This window comes from Pan paniscus, chromosome 18, assembly GCF_029289425.2.
Source record: "Pan paniscus chromosome 18, NHGRI_mPanPan1-v2.0_pri, whole genome shotgun sequence".
Taxonomy (NCBI): domain Eukaryota; kingdom Metazoa; phylum Chordata; class Mammalia; order Primates; family Hominidae; genus Pan; species Pan paniscus.
Window position 1 is genome coordinate 33,251,388 of NC_073267.2, and position 16,599 is coordinate 33,267,986.

The window sequence follows — 16,599 nt, forward strand, 5'->3', positions numbered from 1 at the left end:
TTGCCTCCTCCAGAATTGTTTTCTGTGCCTGTTTGTTTTGACACCTCTCTTCCATGTTGGAGGTTCCCATTTGGAGAAGTGTATTCATGCTGAGGAACAAGACGAGTAAATCTGGTGAGAGCCGTGTAGCCTGGACAGAACTTGCTGATTTTGCCAATTTGCTCTAAGTGAGACCAGTTTTAAGAAGCAAGTGAACCACTACCTGGTAAACCCCGCTATGGTTTAAATGTTTGTGTTCTCCCAAAATTCGTATGTTGAAGCTTAATCACCAATGAGATGGTATTGGGAGGTAGAGTTATTGGGAGCTGATTAGGTCTTGAGGGTGGAGCCAACATGAGTAGGATTAGTGCCCTTATAAAAGAAGCCCCCGAGAGCTCCCTTCCCCCTGCACCATATGAGGACACAGCAATAATGTGCCCCCTGTGAACCAGGAAGTGGGCCCTCGCCAGAAACAAAATCTGACATGTCTTGATCTTGGACTTCCCAGCCTCCACAGCTGTGAGAAATAAATGTCTGTTGTTTATCATTTACCCCATCTATGGTATTTTGTTTTAACAGCCTGAAAAAACTAAGATAGTCTCTAAATGGTAGAAGGTAAAGAGCATTCCCCTGGAGGCTGCCAGTTTCTCTGGAAGAGAATACTCCTTTTTTCAAAGTCTGGGAATCGAAGCCTGGCTTCTAGGCATTATGTTCTCCGGGTAAAGTAAGTTTGACTGTTTCGTATATAGACTTTGATTAATCGCCTGGTGTATTAGTCTGTTCTCATGCTGCTATGAAGATGTACTTGAGACTGGGTAATTTATAAAGGAAAGAGATTTAATTGACTCACAGTTCCACATGGCTTGGAAGGCCTCAGGAAACATACAATCATGGCAGAAGGGGAAGCAAACACATCCTTCTTCACATAATGGCAGGAAGGAAAAGTGCCGAGCGAAGAGGGGAAAGCCCCTTATACAACCATCAGATCTCATGAGATCTCACTCACTATCATGGGAACAGCAGCATGGGGGCAACTGCCCCCATGATTCAATTACCTCCCACTGGGTCCCTCCCATGACACCTGGGGATTATGGGATCTACAATTCAAGATGAGATTTGGATGGGGACACAGCCAAACCATATCACCTGGTTTTCTGCTCCATATCAGCATCTTACCCTCTCTTGGAGCTGGTACTTCATGTTGCTGAGGCCCTTCGATGCATGAAGGGCATACTGGCTGCCTTTCACTTGAACCTCCTTCTGCTGCATTTCACCTGAACCTCCTTCTGCACATACTCTGCACAGTGAATTCCTTGATCCTGCTTCGCCAGTTTTTGATCCCCTCTATTTTATCCACCTTCCGGAAATGTGATGAAATCTTTTTTTCTGAAGACTGTCTTCCCATTTTCCTGTCATTGAGTATTTGGACTTTGTTCCTGTTTATTTATTATCATTTTATGGAGAGTGTTGGTACAGAAAGGAAATGAATTTATGTGATCAACCAGTCAACTCTAACCAGAAGTCATTATTATCAATCTAGCACTGAAAATACCAATCTGCTGGGAGGCCGACCTGTTTACCTACATCTTTAAAGGTAAATTCTGCCTTTAATTGGTGCCAATAATTACCTGGTGCCAATATAATTATAAACTATTTACATAGACAGTACTTGAGCATAGGGATATGTGCCAAATAAGATGTTTTCACCTGTAAGTAAGAGGAAACCTTGACACAATATGTTTAAACAATAAGGACACTTATTATTTCATAAATCATTAGGTCAGAGGTAGGTAGGATCCTGGGTTAGTAAAATCAGGGCTCTGTCTCAAGTTCTCTGAGGTTCGGTTCACTCTGCTTTTCTCTGCATGCAGACTTACATTAGCTTCCATCGTGGTAACAAGACAATATCCTGTATCATCACTAGAGGCAACTAGGGCAACTGGTTTTTCATTTTTATATCCTGTAAGAAAGGAAAAAAATTCTCAGCCACAAAACTAAAGGTCATCCTAGCAACCTTGTGTCTGCCCCACACCTTTAACAGTCACTAGAGAAGTCTCATGTATTTAAGTCTAGGTTCTACGTTTCTGAAGCAGTTACTTGCAAGGTGCTATGGTTTGTCTGTCCCACCAAAACTCTTGTGGAAATTTGATCCCCACTGTGGCAGGATTGGGAGGTGGGCCTAGTGGGAGGTGGTTGGGCTATGGGGGTTGATTCCTCATAAAAAGCTTGGTGCCATTTTGAAGTAGTGAGTTCTTGCTCTCTCAAGACTGGATTATTTCTCAAGGGAATGGATTAGTTCCCTCGAACATGGGTTGTTATAAAGTCAGGGTGCCCCTCAGGTTTTCCCCTCTTTGCACACATCCCTTTCCCTTCTCCACTGTGTTTTATGTCCCTCCCCGGGAACCCAGCAGATGCTGATGCCATGCTTCTTGCACTTCCCAGCCTGCAGACCCATGAGCTAAATAAACCTCTTTTCTTTATAAATTACCTGGTCTCAGGTAATCTGTTGCAACACTAAATGGACGAAGACACAAAGGAACTAAGATTGCCATGATTTGCATAAAGAAACCAGAATCTGCCCTCAGAACATGGGCTATGTAAGAGGTGAGAATACCTGAAAATATGGAGCTTTGAAAAAAGATGAATGTGAAATATGTGAAATACGATGCAGGGCAGGTAAACCACAGTGTGCACCATTAGTAGTCATCTCAATGACACAGAATATGCTAATGTTTTAATTATTATTAATGCAAACATGGCAATGTATCATTTAAATATTCTCTTAGAGAACTGTCCAGAACCTGACCACATGTTGATGAAACACTACACCTGACCACATTATACTGTTTCTCCAAATGTGAGCTTCCCCATCAATCTACCTCACTACCCTCCCTACAGAGAGCAGGCTCAGTTTACTGTGCCCTCTGAGATGAAAGTTGTCTGGGAGATCTTAATTGTCAATCCTGAGAAAAGAGTGTCCAGCAAAGGTTTCAAGACAGCTTTGTGGGAGGTAAAGCTACCATGCTGTCCCACCATCAGTGATGTTTGAAAAGGAATTACTTTTATTGTCATTCTCCAACACTGCCATTCCTCTCTGATGCCAAACTTCAATTTACAGCCCAAGCTCTGTTCCTGATCATGCTGCTATCTGCCTTCACCTTCCACATTAATACTTTGTGCTCAAGTAATTCATCTTCAAATGCATCACAAAAGCGACAACCATGCTAAGTTCATCCAAGCAGCATTAAAGTTCAATTAAAATAGAAACTTGCAAAGTGAGGGAGTGTTATCTTACCTAGACCCAAGATTAATTTCTCAGACTTTGGAAGTCCTAGTTTTGTTCGTAAAAAAGAATAAAATAAGAAAAATTATGTAGCTTGGGAAATCTGAGCAGGTTAAATTCAGGCAGCTTTGTTTTCATTCATGTATTCATTCCACAGATGTTTCTTTCTTTCTTTCTTTCTTTTTTTTTTTTTGAGAGTGAGTCTGGTTCTGTCACCCAGGCTAGAGTGCAATGGCATAATCCCGGCTCACTGCAACCTCCGCCTCCTGGGTTCAAGTGGTTCATCCTGCCTCAGCCTCCTGAGTAGCTGGGACTACAAGCACGCACCGCTATGCCCAGCTAATTTTTGTATTTTTAGTAGAGACAGGGTTTCGCCATGTTGCCCAGGCAGGTCTCAAACTCCTGGCCTCAAGCAATCCACCTGTCTTGGCTTCCCAAAGTGCTGGGATTACAGGTGTGAGCCACCGTGCCCAGCCCCACAGATGTTTCTGAGTATCTACTTTGGGGAAACAGCTGGAAGAAGCCCTTAGGGAAACCTAGATGTTCTCCACCTATAGGGTGGTATCTTAAAATTCATCTCCTCAGGATGCAGATGCTAATATGGAAGTTTGTGAGCAGGAGGCTTATGGGAGGCACTTTTGGAGTTAATGCCTATGAGGTAGTAAGTGAAGCAAGATTCATAAATGTAAGAGGTTGAACTGCAATGCAGTTGAAACAGAGGCCTGAGGCCACTCCACGGAAAGCGCTAGATGCAGGCTGGCCCTTTATCACTGTCCTGAATTGACACAAGGAGGTCAGTTCTCGGTACCCCCACTTGACCGGTCACTAGAATGCAGCAGCTTCTGAGGAACGGTCATGATCTTAAGCATGGCAGCTCCCTTCAGCTGAAGAAAATTCCTGGACGGAAGTTCAGCTGCGAGCAATGCCTTCTCAGTGCATTGACAGCTGACAAGGAGTGCTTGTCCTGGAGGGAATCCAGGCAGTTCACCAGAGCATCAACTACAGGTCTCAGACTTAAAAACATATCAGGACAAAAAATAACAAATGTTGGTGAGGATGCAGAGAAAACACTGTTGGTGGGAACATAAATTAGTACAGCCACTATGGAAAACAGTATGGAGATGGAGGCTCCTTGAAAAAACTAAAAATAGGACTAGCATATGACCCAGCAATCCCACTGTTGGGTATACATCCAGAAGAAAGAAATCAGTATTTCAAAGAGATATCTGCACTCCCTTGTTTATTGCAGCACTATTCACAAGAGCCAAGATATGGAATCAACCTAAATGTCCATCAAGGGATTAATGGATAAAGAAAATATGGTATATATGCACAATAGAATATTACTCAGCCATAAAAACAAATCAAATCCTGTCATTTGCAGCAGCATGGATGGAACTGGAGTTCATTATCTTAAGTGAAATAAGCCAGGCACAGAAAGACAAATATTGCATGTTCTTACTCATATGTGGGATCAAAAAAAGTGGATTTTATGGAGGTGGAGAGTAGAATGGTTACCAGAGGCTAGGAAGGGAAGGGGAGAAATGAAGAGAAACTGGTTAATGGGTACAAAATACAATTAGGTAGGCCCGGTGCGGTGGCTCACACCTGTAATCCCAGCACTTCGGGAGACCAAAGCTGGTGGATCACCTGAGGTCAGGAGTTCAAGACCAGCCAGACCAACATAGTGAAACCCCTACTCTACTAAAAATACAAAGTTAACTGGGCATGGTGGTGCGTGCCTGTAATCTCAGTTACTTGGGAAGCTGAGGCAGGAGAATCGCTTGAACCCAGGAGGTGGGGGTTGCAGTGAGCCAAGATTGCACCATTGCACTCCAGCCTGGGCAACAAGAGTGAAACTCCATCTTAAAAAAACAAACAAAAAATTAGATAAAAGGAATATGTTCTAGTATTTGATGGTAAAGCAGGGAAATTATAGTTAATAATAATTTATTGTATATTTCAAAAAAGCTAGAAAAGAAGATTTGTAATGTTCCCAACAAGAGGAAAAGATAAATGTTTGAGTTGATGGAAATCCCAAAACCGTGATTTGATCATTACACATTGTACACATGTATCAAAATATCACACGTACCATGAAAATATGTACAACTATGATATATCAATAAAAGTACAAAAAGAAACGGGGGAAAAAAGTATCAAATTGACTTCTGGTCAAAGAGGGGTGAATTATGATGTACATGTTTTGAAGCCCCTACTGCTACTCCAAACACATGGCAATAAAAGATAAATGATAAAAAGTCATAAGCAAAAATGCACATTCATATAAAATATAAAAAATTAAAATTAGGAAGGAGTGTTCGTGTACTTGGCATATTGCCCTAATAGTTACTTTTTTTTTTTTTTGAGACGGAGTCTCTCTGTGTTGCCCGGGCTGGAGTGCAGTGGTGCGATCTCAGCTCACTGCAACCTCCGCCTCTCCGGTTCAAGCTATTCTCCTGCCTCAGCCTCCCGTGTAGCTGGGACTACAGGCGCCCACCACTATGCCTAGCTAATTTTTTGTATGTTTAGTAGAGACGGGGTTTCACCGTGTTACCCAGGATGGTCTTGATCTCCTGGCCTCGTGATCCACCCGCCTCAGCCTCCTAAAGTGTTGGGATTACAGGCATAAACCACCGTGCCCAGGCAATAGTAACTTTCTTATAGTGATAAAAAAGAACTTCCTGTGGCAATTAGAGCAACAGGTTTCCTTATTCATATGCTATGAGAGTGAGTGGGAAAATTAACATCCCCTTTAACCACAAAATCCCTCCCTCCAGTCTTGCATCACGCCAGCCACAAAACATCCACAGATAACAGGTATGTGCATCAGTAACCCAAGGTGGCCATGGGGCTGCTGGACCAGGCAAAAGGAAGCCAGGAGTTTGGCCTTCTACAATACAATGAAAATCAAACATTCCCCACAATGGGAAGGGGACAAAAGCCTCAGTTACTGCTTGAGCCCAGGAATTAGACTGGCTTTTCCCACCTCTGAAAGAAAGCTGGAAAAGCTAAGAGTTAATCAAAGGGGTAGTGAGACAGGCAGGAGGGATCAGACACAGCGCCCCACTAAACACAGCCAAGCAGCCAACACAGATGGCTCAGTAACTGCATCTGTGTTCACTCAACATCACCAACAGTAGCCTTCACCCAACAAGAGAAAGTGGGGCTCTGGACTGGGGGCCCCTGAAGGGCCAGCTGCACAATTGTCAATAGGGAGGAATGAGCACAGAGGAAAAAGGAGAGAAAAAAATGTTTTCACCGAAGATGAACCTGGAGTACAAAATAATAAGATACGCGAGATCTAATGTTAAGTAAAGAATTCTATATCATCAACAATTAGGTGATTATAAATGAAAATAACAACAATGAAAATAATAGACTAATCTGAAGTTAACATTAAAATATTTATGTTTTATATCCTTGAAAGAAATAAAGGGATAATATTACTTTTTGTTGTTTTGTTTTGTTTTGTTTTGTTTTGTTTTTTTGATACAGTCTCGCTCTGTCACCCAGGCTGGAGTGCAGTGGTGTGATCTTGGCTCACTGCAACCTCTGCCTCTCAGGTTCAAGCGATGTTCCTACCTCAGCCTCCTGACTAGCTGGGATTACAGGTCCCCGCCACCACACCTCTCTAATTTTAGTGTTTTTAACAGAGATGGGTTTCCTCCATGTTGGCGAGGCTAGTCCCAAACTCCTGGCCTCAAATGATGTTCCCACCTCAGACTCCCAAAGTGCTGGGATTGCAGGTGTGAGCCACTGTGCCCAGCCACTAATAATAATAAAATGTATGTGTATGTGTATGTGTATGGGTTTTTTTGGTTGTTGTTTTTTGAGGTTTTTTTGTTTTGTTTTGTTTTGTTTTCTTTTTTTGGAGACAGGCTGTCACCCAGGCTGCAGTGCAGTGTCGTGATCATAGCTCACTGCAGCCTCAAACTCCAGGGCTTACACAGTCCTCCCACCTCAGCCTCCTGAGTAGTTGGGACTCAGTCGTAGTGCCTCATCATGCCTGGCTACTTTTTAAAAAATTTTTTGTAGAGATGAGGTCTCACTATGTTGACCAAGGTGGTCTCAAACCAATGGCTTCAAATGAGCCTCCCAAAGTGCTGGGATTAAAGGCATGAGCTACTGCACCTGGACAAAATGCCTATTTTAAAATGTCACTTAGAAATGTTGGAAATGGGCCGGGCGTGGTGGCTCAAGCCTGTAATCCCAGCACTTTGGGAGGCCTAGGTGGGCGGATCACGAGATCAGGAGATCGAGACCATCCTGGCTAACACGGTGAAACCCCGTCTCTACTAAAAATACGAAAAATTAGCCGGGCGTGGTCACAGGCCCCTGTAGTCCCAGCTACTCGGGAGGCTGAGGCAGGAGAATGGCGTGAACCCAGGAGGCAGAGCTTGCAGTGAGCCGAGATCGCGTCACTGCATTCCAGCCTGGGCGACAGTGCGAGACTCCGTCTCAAAAAAAAAAAAAAGAAAAGAAAAGAAAAGAAAAAAAAAAAGAAATGTTGGAAATGAAAACTATGGTCATTAAAAGTTTTTAAATCAATAGATGATATCAACACTAAACTGGATATTGTTAGCAATAATTGGTCAATTGGAAGATAATACTGAGAATTCAACCATAATGCTGCATAGAGAACAATTTTTTTTCATTAGACAATTAAGGGACATGGAAAATAAATTGACAGGCTGCAAAATATGTCCAATAGGAGATGTAAAAGAGAATATCACAAGTGGTAGAATAACAATATTTAAAAAGATAATGGTTGAGAATGTTCCAGATTTTTTTACAGATGCACCAAATGCAGATGTATAAAGGAAAACAAATGCACATCCATACACATCCTATAGAAATTTTAGTATATCAAGAAAAAATAGATAATATTAAAAGCTACAAAAGAGAATGCAGATTATCCACAAAGGAATGACAATTACACTGTCAGCAAACTTCTCATCAACAAACAATTGATGCCAGAAGGCAATGGAGTAACATTATATCGTCACAGTGCAGAGAGAAAATAAGAATAACCTAAAATTTCATATCTGACTAGATTGTCCTTGCATGTGAAGGCAAAATAAAGGCATTTTCAAATAGACAAAGATTAAAAGAATACACTGCCTCCAGCCCCTCCTGGATACTCACTGAAGGCACTATGCAAAGACGTAATTCAGAAAGAGATAATTTTTGTGTGTGTATGTGAGAGACAGAGTCTTGCTCTGTCACCCAGGCTGGAGTGCAGTGGCACGATCTTGGCTCACTGCAACCTCTGCCTCCCGGGTTCAAGTGATTCTCCTGTCTCAGCCTCTCGAGTAGCTGGGACTACAGGCGCATGCCACCATGCCCAGCTAATTTTTGTATTTTTAGTAGAGACGGGGTTTTAGTAGAGACCGGGTTGACCAGGCTGGTCTTGAACTCCTTGCCTCAGTGATCTGCCTGCCTCGGCCTCCCACAGTGCTGTTATTATAGACATAAGCCACCGCATAAGGTCTGAAAGAGACAACTTTTGAGCTGGCTGAGGCAGTCAGTAAACAAACATTTATTGAATGGTTACTGTACATCAGACACTGGACTAGACACTAGAGGTCCATGATCCTTGCCCCTATGGAGTTTATAGTCTGGCTCTGAAGAACTAGACCGAAGAGTACCCCAGCCAGAAAGAACTGAGGGTACAAAGATATATGGGCAGGTGAGCACATGGGGTGTTACAAAAATAAGTCGTGAGTAATTAGGCCAAATAGCTCGTGGTTAAAGGAGCTGAAGCTGAAAAGAATGAGCCCAGGATGTGCTTCCCAGGCAATGGGGATCCATTAAGGGCTTTGAGGAGCGATTAACCAGAGTTGAATCTTGGTAATTTCAGTTTGATATTAATGTAATTTGTTAAAAATGAGAATGTAGGCAAGGCATGATGGCTCACATCTATAATCCCAGCACTTTGGGAGGCTGAGGTAGGATTCCTTGAGGTCAGGAGAACAAGACCAGCTTTGGCTACATAGTGAGACCCCATCTATACAAAAAAAAAAAGAAAAATGAACTAGCCGGGCTTATTGGCATGCACTTGTAGTCCTAGCTACTAGGGAGGCTGAAACGGGAGGATTGCCTGAGCCTGGGAGGTCTAGGCTGTAATGAGCTATGATCACAACATTGCACTCCAGGCTGAGCGACAAAGCGAAACCCTGCCTCAAAAACAACAAAAAAACAAGAATGTAGGTCCAGCACCCCAGCACCGTGGCTCATACCTATAATCTCAGCACTTTGAGAGGCCAAGGCAGAGGCTTGCTTGAGGCCAGGAGATAGAGACCAGCCTGGGCAACATAGTGAGACCCTATCTCTAAAAAGATTTTTATTTTCTTGTAATTTAAAAATTAGTTGGGCATGGTGGCATGCACATGTAGTACCAGTTACTCAGGAGGCTGAGGCAGGAGGATCCCTTGAGCCCAGGAGTTTGAGGCTACAGTGAGCTATAATCACACCACTGCCCTCCAGCCTGGGCACTACTGCACTCCAGCCTGGGCGACAGAGTAAGACCCTGTTTCTGAAAAAATGAAGGTGTAGAATGTGTGAACCCTGAATATCTCCTTACAGGGAAAATAGCTGGAGAGTTTTAACTCTCTGTGGAGGTGTTTAAAAGATGTCAACCATTTTCTGCACACTATAAATTCATCTGAATTTTTCCAGTCCTAGCTACTGACCATCTTATATTTTGACAATATGAGATAGAAAAGGAGAGAGTGAAAACAGGATAAGTTCCAAATAAAAATAGCAACAAACTGAAATAAAAAGGAAAACCCCTGCCCTTTAGTCCATTTTGCTTTCTGAAAAAAGGATGTGCATATGAATTTGTTTCCCTAGCTACCATGTAGAACAATAGAAGATGCCGTATTTTGGTAATTTTATGGCTATTAGAATGATAAAGTGTCACAGAAAGTTATTGCATTTTAAAGCAGGATTCTCCTTCATGCACAGACTCTGGGGAGCAGGAAAAGCTAGGGGAGATTGCATTGTGTACAGAGATAGTTTGTGTGTTTATGGATCCTTTTACAAAAGTTTTGCATAGATAGAAGGCAAGATGCTAGCAGTGGCTATACCATGCTCTCAGGAGTTAGCCCGCACATAGCTCCTCTGAAGATAAATGCAATATTATGAATCTCACACCAGAGATCCTTCATCACAAAACACATAAAACTGTCTTGCCAGTTTGATTTCATGCTGGAGAAAAAATACATGGCAAGGCACACAATGTAGCAAACACACCAGTACAACCATAGGTGCAGCTTTGCGGGGATACACAGAGGATTCTGAAAGAGGACATGAAGACCAGAGGAGTTTTGATATTGGAAATGGTTGGAAAATTGAAGCGCTTATTTTTGTCCAGCAAAACCATTGGGTTCTATATCTTTGAAAATTATAAATTCAGTCTTTGGAGTTGAATGGCAAGAAATTTAATGACAGGATTTTTAAATTTTTTTTTGAGACAAGTCCTTTCTCTGTTACCCAGGCTGGAGTGCAGTGGCATGATGGGGGATCACTGCAGCCTCAACCTCTACTTCCCAGGCTCAAGCGACCCTCCTGCCTCAGCTTCCTGAGTAGCTGGGACCTCAGGCACGTGCTGCCACACCCAGCTAATTTTTTTGTTTTTTGTAGAGGTGAGGTCTTGCTGTGTTACCCAGGCTGGTTTCAAACTCCTGGCCTCAAGCTATCCTCTTGCCTTGGCCTCCCAAAGTGTTGGGATTACAGGTGTGAGCCACTGTGCCTGGCCAATGGTAGCATATTTTTTATGAAGTAAACCATTTGATTACTTGACAGGTATCCAATCCAATCCTTGAAATCTAAGCACATCCTAATTACATCTACAAACATGAGGACAGATAGGCCAACCATTGTGATGGTCTTTCCCAAGATGCCATGATCTTTGTCAATAGGACATTTTTCCTTGCACTCCCGAGGGACATGAAGAGATTACCCAACACTCCACCTTGACTTAGGGAGTACCACAATGAAACCTCATAAAAGGAACGACTGTACTTTTCAAAAATGTCAACTCTGCCTACTGTTTTTTGAATCTAGCTCATGGTTGGGAAAGTCTTCAATATGTTTACATTCCTAAGATTCTCCACCATCTCCTGGAGTATATCCTCCAAAGGTCGCTATTATCTTCAGATTCCAACAAAACTCCTTAGAGTAACAAATATAGCTCCTCTTGGCTTTCTCCTACATCATACATCCTTCCCCCCTTACTCACTGGACTCAGGTTCTCCACTGCACTAGGAACATTCATTCTGTGTTTCAGCCTTACCGAGCCACTCATGGTTTTCAGGATATGCCATTCTTCCTTGACCTCCGTTCCAGGTTGGTCCCTAAATTAGCTTAAGGAATAAGGGAGTATGAAGAGACTCACCCAGTCCTTCCTAACCCACTTCCATGGACAGATGAATTAAGTGCTCATTACTTTTAGGCTCTTGAAATGGTGATGGAAGGTGGCGGTGATTAAAGAAGAAAGTTGTAGTTCCACCCAACTCTTGTCTAAATGCCAAAGGTGTGCCCCATTGAGGTGGTGGTAGCTGACATTACACAAGATGTTAGCGGCTGGGCGCGGTGGCTCACGCCTGTAATCCCAGCACTTTGGGAGGCGGAGGCAGGCAGATCACGAGGTCGAGAGATTGAGACCATCCTGGCTGGCATGGTGAAACCCTCGTCTCTACTAAAAATACAAAAAAAAATTAGCTGGGCTTGGTGGCACACGCCTGTACTCCCAGCTACTCAGGAGGCTGAGGCAGGAGAATCGTTTGAACCCGGGAGGTGGAGGTTGCAGTGAGCCAAGATCATGCCACTGCACTCCAGCCTGGTGACAGAGCGAGACTCCGTCTAAAAAAAAAAAAAAAAAAAAAGATGTTAGCTACTGATTCCTCCTGGACCATGGTTATGCCACAGCTGGGTTACTGACTACAGCAGCTTTTCAAAAGGAAAACCAAAAAATCACGGTTAGAACTGAAGTAATAGCTAAACAAGTTTAATGTGCACCCCTAACAAATAATCCCTGAGATCACAACTCTGCCTTCTACCATCTGTCGATTCTCCATCTGTTATCCATCCTTGGTCCAACTGCCCCAGGATCAATATATCAGAATTGAAAGTTACCTCCTAACTTTCTAACAGTCTTGTTAACTCTTATGTTAAACACATTAAATAAGAAATAGACTCCATAGGTAGGACTCTATTTCTAATCGGCTCAACATTTTATCTTGATTAATGAAGGAAATTGTAGTGACAAGAAAACAAAACATACCCCAAATGAAATATTATTCAGCCATAAAAAAGAATGAGAGCCTGTCATTTGCAAAAACATGGCTGGAACTGGAGGACATTATGTTAAGTGAAAAAAGTCAGGCACAGAAAGACAAATGTCACATGTTATCATTCATAAAAATGAAAACAACTGAACCTATAGAGATAGAGAGAATGATGGTGAACAGAAGCTAGGAAGGGTAGCTAGGAGGGGAGGGTAAGGTGGGGATAGTTAATGGATATAAAAATAAAGTTAGGTAGAATGAATAAGATCTGGTATTTGATAGCACAACAGGGTGACTATAGTTAATAATTTCTTGTATATTTTAAAATAACTAAAAGTGTGGAATTGGAATGTTCCTAACATAAAGAAATGATAAATGCTTGAGGTGATGGATACCCCAATTACTCTAATATGATTATTACACATTATATACCCGCCTCAAAATATCACATGTACCCCATAAATACACACACCTATTACATACCCATAATAATTAAAAATTAAACATCTTTTTAAAGAAAACAAAAGAAACCTATGTATTAAATACAAGCTTTAGACTTGTCCCTTCACTCAAGAGGACACTTTCAAACCTAAAAGTTTTCTTCTTTCTTACAATTTTTATTTTCTCTCCCAAGACAAAGTAATCATAGCAATTCTTGAAGACATTTCACTATATCAGCATTTTGTCTTACACATATTTCTTCTCTAGCCAGGTAATTACACTGAGAGATAAATTTGCATGTGTTTAAAAGCTAACAATAAACTCCTAAATATTAACTATTTGTTTTATAAATATTCTATTTCTTATAGATGTACACATCGTGGCCGGGCATGGGGGCTCACGCCCATAATCCTAGCACTTTGGGAGGCCAAGGCGAGTGGAACATTTGAGGTCAGGAGTTTGAAACCAGCCTGGCCAACATGGCAAAACTCTGTTTCTACTAAAAATACAAAAAAATTAGCTGAGAGTGGTGGCATGCACCTGCAATTCCAGCTACTGGGGAGGCTGAGGCAGGAGAATCGCTTGAACCCGGGAGGCAGAGGTTGCAGTGAGTGGAGATAGTGCCACTGCACTCCAGCCTGGGCAACAGAGCAAGACTCCATCTCAAAAAAGAAAAAAAATAGTGTACGTTGTACCCATTAAGTAATTTCTCACTCCTCACCCCTCCCACTATCCCACCCTCTGAGTCTCCAGTGTCTATTATTCCATGGTCCATATCCATGAGTACACACTGTTTCACTCCCACTTATAAGTAAGAACATGAAGTATTTGACTGATTCTGAGTTGTTTCACTTAAGATAATGGCCACTGGTTCCATCCATGATGCTGCAAAAGACATTATTTTACTCTTTTTTATGGCTGAATGCTATTTAATTGTGTATGTATACCACATTTTCTTTATCCAGTTATCTACTTATGGACACTTAGATTGAGTCCATATCTCTGCCAATGTGAACACTGCAGTAATAAACACATGAATGCAGGTATCTTTTTGATATAATAATTTCTTTTCCTTTGGGTACACACCCAGTAGCGGGATTGCTGGATCAAATGATAGTTCTAGTTTTAGTTCTTTGAGAAATGCCAGCATACAGTGAGATGAGAGGGCAGGCTGGTTTTGAGTTGGTTGTTTTGTTGTTTTTGAGTTATCCCCAATTACCTGCTCCCAGAGCTGACTTCTGGGCCCCCGTTGCACCCCCCTACAATCTCACATTGGTGTGCCACTGAGTGTAGTTGGAGGTGCCAACTTTCTTACTTTTTATCTATGATCTCTTTTATGCCATTTAGATGTGACTTATCACATTTTATCTTGTGAGGAGGATATTTGTGTCCATATTTCATCATAAGCTGTTTGAGACCAGGTACTGAATCTTTTCCACTTTCCTAAGTGTTCAGCAGAATATCTGAAACAAAGAAGACCATCAATTAATCTGTACATTTCATGAATAAGTCACGAGTGAATATAGGTAAGAAAGCTGAGACACAGAGAGGTTAAGCAACTTACTCAGAGTCACAGAGAGTTATCTGTAGTGCTAGGACTGGAATCATGACTGCCTGATTTAAGTAAAGCTGTTAATCAGGCAGAAATCGCCCATTCATTCTCCTGAACTAAACTCACAGAAAGCTGACCATTTATTCCACTTTGGCAATGACTGGTCATATGAGAGCAGCCAAGGTCAAGGTTGCATAATTTTCTCAACCTCTTGAGTTCAATGTGAAATATCAGAAGCTGAAAACGCTTCCTAGTTTTAATTATTTTTAGGGTTGTAGGCCTTTTTTTTTTTTTTTCCTTTTGAGGGAGAATATAAGGGAGAAAAAGCATTCACAGGTTTTTCAGCCTAATTGAAATATTCTCTACATCAAATATGTTCAATGTAGTAGAAACTACAGATGTTATTGCTTTAATTTTATAACCCAATTATTATTTTATTTCTAGTTGTCTTCAGGATAAATTAACTCTTATCAGCTATTCAAATAGGAAATTACCATAAAGCTAAATACCACACAACCTCATAATCCATGTCAATTTATAGACTAAACTGAAGTAAAATCGTGCTCTGGAGTTATAAGAAAGAGAAATCCAGATGTTTCTTATTTCTCAACATTTTCCCCAGAATACCCAAATGAAATTTAACAAGGAGATGATTTCTTTTTGTGAGGAAAAGGATTCTAGAGTTGGCTTCTTCATTGTGGTGAAATGAATGCTGAACTTCCAGCAAAATATAATGAGTTTGGATACAAGATCTATAATTTATCAGCTGTATGACTTTAGCCAAATTATTTTATCCCTTTGTGTTTCTGTCTCCTTGTCTCTAACAGAAAGGGTTGGGATATTTTATCTCAAAAATCCTTTTTATCCATAAAATTCCATCACCTTATGCTTCTGATGGTACTATCATATTCTTGCCAGGACATCCCAGGATTCAGAGCCTTATGGTTATAATAGATAATACAGTTATCATGTGGCCTTCGAGAACAAAACTGTATTCATCTGCATCACCTCAGGGCAGAGACAGGATTAAGGTGGAGCAAGTAAAACACTCGACATTCATGCAAAATTTAAGGGCACCCTCAAAAAAACTCAGTAATCAAGATAAATCATCTTTTGATGCACTTTTTTTTTTGAGACACAGTCTGACTCTGTCTCCCAGGGTGAGTGCCATGACACGATCATGGCTCACTGCAGCCTTGACCCCCCTGGTCCAAGCCATCCTCCCACTTCAGCCTCCTGAGTAGCTGGGACTACAGGAGCACACCACCACGCTAGACTAATTTTTGATTTTTTTGTAGGCAGCTCTCATATGACCAGTCATTGCTAAAGTGGAATAAATGGTCAGCTTTCTGTGAGTTTAGTTCAGGAGAATGAATGGGCAATTTCTGCCTGATTAACAGCTTTACTTAAATCAGGCAGTCATGATTCCAGTCCTAGCACTACAGATAACTCTCCGTGACTCTGAGTAAGTTGCTTAACCTCTCTGTGTCTCAGCTTTCTTATCTATATTCACTCGTGACTTATTCATGAAACGTACAGATTAACTGGTGGTCTTCTTTGTTTCAGATACTCTGCTGAGCACTTAAAAACGTCCTGTTGCTCAGGCTGGTCTGGAGCTCCTGAATACAAGAAATCCTCCCGCTTGGTCTCCCACAGTGCTGGGATTACAGGTGTGAGCCACCATACCTGGCCTTTGATGCAATATTTTAAAAAATCAAAATTAATGGAAAAATCTACAATGAACAAATGCCAAAATTTTAAATAAAGATAGGATTGATACTTAAAAAGAAGAGATGTATTTTTATCAAAACAGGCTTATGTTGTAGTTGTGTGCGTGCATGTGTGTGTGTGTGTGTTTTAAGCATCATTCTCGTATCTTAGAGGTTTAACAAAGTGACCAGTCATTTACTGTTCTTGCTACAAATTCAATGAGGGTCTTCATGAGCTCTTTTTCCCACAGTCAGACAGAGATCCAGTTGGCCTCTGTGATTGGTGCAGATTGAGTTATGTGCTAACTCAACTAATTATGACCATAATAAAATGGTTGTTGT

General features: G+C 41.6%; 1 long non-coding RNA gene across 1 annotated transcript in view; it reads left to right on the forward strand.

The window, feature by feature from the left end:
* Positions 1-16,297, forward strand: part of LOC134729288 (uncharacterized) — a 42,139-nt gene extending 25,842 nt beyond the window's left edge. Inside the window, exons 4-6 of the long non-coding RNA XR_010110257.1 lie at positions 63-205; positions 559-1,573; positions 16,115-16,297. This is a non-coding gene — a long non-coding RNA (uncharacterized LOC134729288). The remainder of the gene's footprint in view (positions 1-62; positions 206-558; positions 1,574-16,114) is intronic.
* The last annotated feature ends 302 nt before the right edge of the window (positions 16,298-16,599 follow it).